The sequence below is a fragment of the Mustela putorius genome, unplaced genomic scaffold, assembly GCF_011764305.1.
Source record: "Mustela putorius furo isolate JIRA1106 unplaced genomic scaffold, ASM1176430v1.1 tig00000592_pilon_pilon_pilon, whole genome shotgun sequence".
NCBI classification, from domain to species: Eukaryota; Metazoa; Chordata; class Mammalia; order Carnivora; family Mustelidae; genus Mustela; species Mustela putorius.
In genome coordinates, this window is record NW_025421426.1 from 5418668 (window position 1) to 5426779 (window position 8112).

The 8112-nt window shown below is 48.1% G+C and overlaps 1 long non-coding RNA gene across 1 annotated transcript; it reads left to right on the forward strand.

Annotated features, from left to right (window-relative positions):
- The first annotated feature begins 5363 nt into the window (after positions 1-5363).
- LOC123392615 lies at positions 5364-7657 on the forward strand. Its single transcript, XR_006607349.1, has 3 exons — positions 5364-5652; positions 6564-6868; positions 7222-7657. It is a non-coding gene; the product is annotated as an uncharacterized LOC123392615 (long non-coding RNA).
- The last annotated feature ends 455 nt before the right edge of the window (positions 7658-8112 follow it).

The window sequence follows — 8112 nt, forward strand, 5'->3', positions numbered from 1 at the left end:
CACAGTATCTCTAGCCACTAGCACAGAGCAGGTGCCCAAGAAATATCTGGCGAATAAATAATGGGGATTTAATGATTCTTTTATTTTTCTTTAAAAGTTTTCTCACTGAAAATTTATTTCAATGACAGAATTAACACTTTAATTACACTCTCCAGATTTTTCTTTACTATTACAACTTATGGTTAAAATTCCCTGGACCTCCATCCTGGATACTCCCCAGGGTGGCCATATAATTCATTTGTTTGCATCCTTCCAGACTTCTCTCTATGCATTTATACATCTAGAAATGCATAACGCTGTTATTGACATTGGCGGTATCTGTGTGGAGGTACGCATGTGTGTGTGTGTGCACATGTGTGTGCACGTGGGAGGATAAATGTGGATCAGACAGGGCTCAGAGAAGGACTCAAAATAAACTCTGAGTAATTGGGGTGGTTCAATTTTATGTGTGCACCTAGGCTATGGTTGCTTGGTCATAGTTGAGGCTAGTGTTCAGCCAAAACACTAGTCTAAATGTTGCTGGGAAGGTGTTCTGTAGCTGTAATTAACATTTATACTCCGTTGGCTTAAATAAAGGAAATTACCAACAGTAATGTGGGTGAGCCTCATCCAAACATTTGACAGCCTCGAGAGCAAAAACTGAGGTTTCCTGGAGAAGGAATTCTGCCTCTAGAATCTAACCTAGAAATCCTGCCTGAGTTTGCAGCCCGCTGGGCTGCCGGACAAATATCAGACTTGCCAGCTTCCGCAACGGCTTGAGCCAGTTCCTTAATTCCTTCTTTGATTTTGTTTCCCTGGAGAACCCTGGCTGATATGGTCATTTACACAGAGACATAATCTATTAAAAGGAGTTTTGGGGGGAAAGGACAATCAATACAATAGACCCAAAGAGCAAAGCCTTGAACATTTCACCAAAAGACATAACCAATGACCAATAAAAAGGCAAAGGTGCTTCATTAACATCATTAATCAAAGAAACTCCAATCAAAGCCACAATGGGATACCACTACACACTCACTAGAAGGGTTAACATGAAAAAAAGATGAAAAAGCAGCAAGAGCTGATGATGACATGGAACATCCAGAAGGAACTCTTACACATGACCCGGAAGAATGCAAAATGGTAGAGGGGCTTCAGAAAACAGGCAGTTTCCAATAAAGTGAGACATGCATCTACCATGTAACCCAGCAACAGGTCTGCACTCAACAGTAATGTAGACAGATGTGCACCAAAAGACATGCACAAGAATGTTTGTAGCATCTCTATTCACAAATAGCCCCTAACGAGAAATACCCCTCAGCAGGAGACTACATGGAGGAACTGAGTCACATCCAGACATTGGAATGTTGCCCAGCAATGAGAAGGAATGATCTGTAACTATACACAACAACATGAGGGGATCTCAAAGACATTGACATGAAGAGATAGGGGCCAGACACAAACACATACTGCTTGATTCCACTTAACGTTAAGTACCAGAAGTAGACCCACTACCCTTGGATACCCTCAAGGAAGTCATGACTGGAAGAAGGCCCAAGAGGACTGGAATGTCCTGTTTCTTGATGTGGGGTTGGTCACAAGTTGTGCGCGCTCAGGAAAATCTGCCAAGTTATCACTTATGACCTGTGCATTTTTCTGTATGTATGCTATACTTGAAGGAAAGTTCAAATTAAAATAGGAGACCGGGGGAAGCCAGGAGGGTTGGAGAACCAGGTTTCAAGATCATCAGGAACAGTGCCCTGTGTCATAAATTGAGGTCAGGTAAGACATCTCTGCTTCGCTGTCATTGGATTCTTCTGGCTTCCAAGTCTGGGTGGGCATGCCTGATTGATGGAACCTAGGTCACGTGACCACCCCGTAGCTACAAGGGAGGCTGGGAAGAGTGAACCTCTAGCAGGTGTAGCATCAGTGGCAGAGGTGGGAGGGCTCTGCCTCAAAAGATAGGGAGTCCTCAGACAACTGTAAGGTGCTTCACCCTCCCCCCAAACAATGGATATTTAGGTTGTTTCTAACAACCGTCTTGACACATGCTCCTTGTGTCTGATGTTTCTTTAAGGGAGATGCCAAATGGTGGAATTGCTGAGTTCTAGCCAATATGACTTTATAGTTTTACTGGATGTTGTAGAATTGTCTTCTTGAGAGGCCCTTTGCACTCCTCCCACCAGCAGTATATGAGCATGTCCACATCCCCCAAGTCCCCTAAACACTTTACGTTATCAAATCTTTCATTTTTTGTCAGCTAAGGGGTGGAAAATGTTATCTAATAATTTTTAAAATTTGCATTTGCCTAATTACCATCTTGCATGTTTATTGGCCATGTGTATTTCATTTTCTGTAAGCTGCCTGTTTCTCTCTGTCACCCCATTATTCTAGTGGATTGGGGTTTTTTTCGTATTGTTCTGCAGAGACTCTTTATTTATAATGGAAATAAATCATTTTCAACATTTATGTTGCAAATGTTTTTACCCAGGTTGTCATTTGTCTTTTAACTTTGGAGTGACCACATGCTGTTCCTCTAGGCTGACAACTTTTCTGAGTCTGGGAAATAGTCGTTGAGAGGAAGAAGGTGAGGATAAAGAGGAAAGGGGATCTTTCTGCCCTTACCCCATTTTGTTCCCACTAGCCCCGAGTACATTTTGTAATATCTCCACCAGTCATCCTTTCGTTTCCTTGTTCTTGTCACCTCTAGGAAATAGTACTAGAGCCCTAGCCATAGGACTTCCTAACTTTCACTTTATGATTTTTTTTTTTTTTCCTAGCAAGAAGATGATAGAACTTGGTGTAGAGAAGAATCATTCCCAGGGCCCTTAGCACTCTCATTGTCCCTGGTGGGGAAGCAGCAAGACTGAACACCACTCACAGGTGTCACTCATTTATGGACCTTATGAATAAAAGAATTAGATTAATCTCAGGAATTTGCAAACTGCTTCAGAAGCTGCCAAGAGTAGGCAAATGGGTAAATGGCATCTAGGGCATGTGGTGAGCACATGGCAGGGAAGTGAAACTGGGCGATGATTGAAATTATCCTTGAAAATCCTTTATGTTGCTCATAAAAGAGCAAGAGAACATGGTTTGGTGAGTAGAAATACATGTATAATGCACAAAGCCAGGGGTCGGCAAACTACAGCCCTTGGGCCAAACCTCGGCCTCCACCTGCTTTTGTATATAAAGTTTTATTGGCACACCGCCACCCCATTAGTTTCATATTATCTGTGGCTGCTTTCCAGTTTCCACAGCCGAGTTGAGCCATTGCAACAGAGACCACATAGCCCACGAAACCCAAAACGTGTATTATCTGGTCCTTTACAGAAAAAGTTTACCAACCTCTCAACTAAGTAACACAAAAGCCATAATCAAGTTAAAATTTTATAGTATTTTTAGATATATAGAGAGATTTAAAAAATGATTAAAATAATATTTGGCCAACCATGTACAGCTGAGTCTTACTGAGTTAAATGCTACCGCCTAGTTCAGTGATCTTAGCAAGTTACTTTATGCCTATCGACCTCAATTTTCTCATCTGCAAAATGGAGGCGACGACAGTACAGCCCTCACAAAGTTGTATGAGTATTAAGTGAGTAAAGAAGATTCTTACAACAAGGCCTGGCACATAGTGAGTGCTATGCAATTATTTGCTATTATTATCCTCACGGCTGCACACAGACAAGTCTAGATCGGTGTTGTGACACTGGTACCTCCCAGCTGTGTGACCAAGAGCACATGGCGTCCTTTCCCTGGGACTCAGCTCCCCATCCATAAATGGGATCAAATTGGTTCCATCACCTAGAATTGTTGTAAGGGCTGTGCTTAGCGTAACATCTGGCACACAGTAGGCACTCAGCATGTTAGCGATTATGGCCACTGTTCCCATTATTCTGACTTCCTTTCTGATCCCAGAACCTCTGCACTGTCTGGAACTCAACCCTCCTCCCACTGTCAAAGGCAGGTCATGACTCTGGACCCGCTGTGTACCAATACTGACTGTTCCACCCAGCGGTTGTTTATTTAACTGTCCTCTTAAGTAACTCCCCAGCCATCAAAGGGCTGTTTACAAACCCCACAATTAGCCTTCCTGGAATAACAAATAAGCAGAAACCTAATTAGGCGTGTTTCTCCTGGCTCAAGAGACAGTGATCTGAAAGCTTGGGCATAGCGGCCATCAGTTAAATAAACATTGGTGGGACGTATGGATGAATGATATGTGGAGGGATAGATGGATGTGTGGATGAATGTATGGGTGGATGGGTGAGTAGGTAGATGGATGGACAGATGGATGATGGATGAGTAGGTGGATGGATGGATGGATGGATGGATGGATGAATAAATAAAAGGATGGAATGTGGGAAGGATAGAAAAATGGGTAGGCAGATGAATAGAAGGATGGGTGGATGGAAGTGTGGATGGACAGATGGAAGGGTGAATGAAGAACTAGACAGAATAAGGAAAGGATGGGTGGGTGGATGTCTGCATGGTGGATGAGTGGGTGGATGGGCGGATGAGCAGATGGATGAACAAATGAATGGATGGGTGACAGCTAGTAGTATGCTGGAGAGAAGGGGTGATGAGAACTGAAGTGCTAGGCTCTTTCTGACCTCTGGGTCCTGCCCTGTTCTTCACTGAGGTGCTATGTCACCACCCAGTAGAAGGGACTCTGGCCTTGCGGTGTCAGAATAATCCTGGGTTTGAATTCAGCCTCTGCCGCATCCTGGCTCTGTGAACTTGAGCAAATCCCATTCACTACTCTCTGGGCCACAGTCTCCTCCTCTGTAAAACGGATATTAGTAACTGTTGCTCCACGGGGCTGCTCCACACGTTAATGTCTTAAGTGTCCATGGCCCCTGCTTCGTATGTGTCAATTCCCTTTCAGAGGCTGTTGGTAGATGGCCCAGACCCTGTGTTCTGAGGATTCACCTGGACAGAGGAACTGAGGGCCGGCCTGTGCTGGTGGCAGGAAGGGGCACTGATACAGAGCCCAGGGCCAGCATCGCCTCCCTCCCTGTTCCTTGGATTCCAGCCTCAGAGCCCCCACTCTGCTCTCCTGATCTGGTGGGTGAGTTTGCCATCCAGTCTTCCTAGAATCAAATCCTTCTTCTGCTCACCAGCTGGAAACCTTGGGCTAGTTACTAACCACTCCGTGCCTCGGGGAAATGAAAGTCCATACCTCATGAGATGACTGTGATGGCTGAATGAGTTAATACAATAAAGTTTGTAGGACAGTGCCCAGCCCACAGTACCCACAGTGACTCTACTATTATTGGTGCATAATAGCTATTATTAGTGGGGTAATAGTATTATTCGTATATTAGTATTAGCTCTCCCACTACCCCCTGCACCCTTCTAGCTAGAGCAATCTCTAACGTTTCCCGGCAGGAGACAGCCCTCAGGCTGGGCTGAAAAGGGGCAGAGGGCCACTGCCCGCCGAGGCACAGTTTGCGCAAAGGCGCAGAGTGGGAAAGCTCCCCGGGAGCAAAGGACTGGAGCGTCTCTGGCCAGAAGGAGGTGCGACTTCTAGTGGCAGAGGCTGGGCGGGGTGAGGTGAGTCAGTGTTTGGCCCAGCCAGGCCCTAGCAGTGCTGTTTCCCATCAAGGGGCCGGGCGGGGCGGCTGCGGCTCCCTCCGGCCAGGGGTGAGGGTCTGAGTCAGCCCAAGTCAGGTAAGTGGAGGAGGACGTGGGGCTTTCCCATCGGCACCCTAGAAGCCCGTGTGAGCAGGTCAGGGCCTCCTCCCGTGGCAAGTAAGCAGAGGCCTCGGCACGAGATAGAGCCCGGGTGTGGCCTGCCTCCACAGCTGACCCCAGATCCCTGAGTCCAGAAAGAGGCCTGGGAGCCTCTCCTCTGCCTGAGACAGGGGGTGGGGCCCAGAGACCCAGCCACGGTCCTTTCCTCAGGAGAGAGCTTTGGAGTCCAACAAGATCTGGGCAGCCAAGGAAAGCCGCCCTGGACGGGGGGGCGGGGGGGGCTTTGAATCATAGCCTGAAGCAGGTGAGGAGGTGAGCAGTGAGGGACATCTGGGGAACAGTGTGATCAGAGAAGGGAACAGCAAGTACAAAGGCTAAAGGAGGAGGCCTGGAGTTTGACAGCAATAGCACGGAGACTGCCATGGCTGGGCCAAGACGAGGGAGACGAGCGGGGCGCGGGGGGTGGGGGACTTACAGGACATGGGCAGACAGAGAAGGGCCTTCTGGGCCATGGCGAGAACTTTGGTTTTTACCCTGAATGAGGTGGGGCGCTGGCAACGCCCTGAGCCAGGGAAGGGCAGGATCTGACTTAGGTTCTGATGAGATCCGTCTGGTTTTGTATGGAGAATGGACTGGAAGGGGGGGGGGTACAGGACAGAAGCCAGGAGACCAGGGAGGAGGTGACCGCAAGAGTCCAGCTGGGCAATGAAGGGGGCTGGACCAGGGTAAGGGCAGAGGAGGTTGAGAGAGCAAGCGGGATTCTAGGAATTCCTTTGGGCATCAGTCAACACGCTGTTCTGGGGAACTTACTGTTGGTGAGCCCCATGGGTGAACGAGGGATCCAGACCTCCTGCAGGCTGAGCCCTTGCTTATGGTTCCGGAAACAGGAGGCAAATAACTGCACTTAATGGTGTGATCAGCGCTTGACCGACTCAGCCCCAGGCCCTGTGCACGGACTTTCTACAGAGTTACTCAATCTCGTGAAATAAGAACAATCACGAACACCCATTTTAAAGGCGAGGAAGCCGAGACCCTCTTGGAGAGGCAACGCAACGTGCCCAAAGTTAGGAGGCTCCTGGGAAGCCTGCTGGTCTGAGTGCCGCGCCTGGGGCCACAGGGCTGCAGGGCTGGGCCCACCTGACTGCTCCGGTCACCCCCTGTGCCGCTGGAATCAGGAGGGCTTCCTGCAGAGGTGAGGGTTGGCCTGAGTTCCCAGGGATGGGCAGGATTCTGTCAGTGAGCAGAGAGGGCATTCCAGGCCTGGGCACGGCGCGAACCCAGGCCAGGGGGTGAGACCGATCGTCTAAGCCCTAGACTCCCACGCCTCACTTAAAAGGCATCTTTAAAGACACGAGTACCTTTTATTAAGTAAACTTGATTTTTTTTTTTGGCTTGGTTGGTTTTTTAAAAACAATTTACTGAGGTAAAATCAACGTAACATCAAACCAACCCTTTCAAAGTGAACGATTCAGAGGCATTTGGTACGTTCGCGATGTGGTGCAACCACCACCTCTAACTGGTTCCAAAACATTTTTGTCCCCCCAGAAGGAGACCCCGCACACGTCATGCAGCTGCTCCCAGTTCTGCAACCCCCCTACCCCAGGCTGCTTTCCATCTCCATAGAGTCATCTACCCTGAATGCTTCATTCTTCTCCTAGCATGTGTTAGTAAAATGGTTTTTATTTTTATTTATTTGAGAGAGAGAGAGAAAATGATCGGGGTAGGGGCAGAGAGAGAAGCAGGCTCCCTGCTGAGCAGGATCATGACCTCAGCCAAAGGCAGACGCTTGACAGACTGAGCCACCCAGGCACCCTGGTAAAATGATTTTTAAATGATCTGTATTACAACCAGAAAGGGAAAACAAGTATTCATTTCTACAGATGGAAAGTAACCTTAAAAACAATGATCACAGGGCGCCTGGGTGGCTCCTTGGGTTAAAGCCTCTGCCTTCGGCTCAGGTCATGATCCCAGGATTCTAGGATCTAGCCCCACATCGGGCTCTCTGCTCAGCAGGGAGCCTGCTTCCTCCTCTCTCTCTCTCTCTCTCTCTCTCTGCGTGCCTCTCTGCCTGCTTGTGACCTCTGTCTGTCAAATAAATAAATAAATAATCTAAAAACAAACAAACAATGATCACAAAACAGCATGATTAAATTCTAGCAAGATCCTGCGGCTGCCAAGGGAGGGCTCCGGGTGGAGGTCTGCTCTGCCTCGTCAAGGCAGGTGAGCGAGCTCGGAGGCGGACTTACAGCACCCACACGAAGCTCTCTCCGTGGGCTACTCAGAAGAATCGAAGAGAATTGCAAAGGGAAGGACATCCTCCTTGGAGCCACCTGTTACCTAATTCATCTTGAATTGGGGCTTCTGACATTTCCACGGTAGACAAGGGGTGTGCAGGGTTCGCGAGGGTGAGTTTCCCCAGCGCTCCCGCAGGTCAGA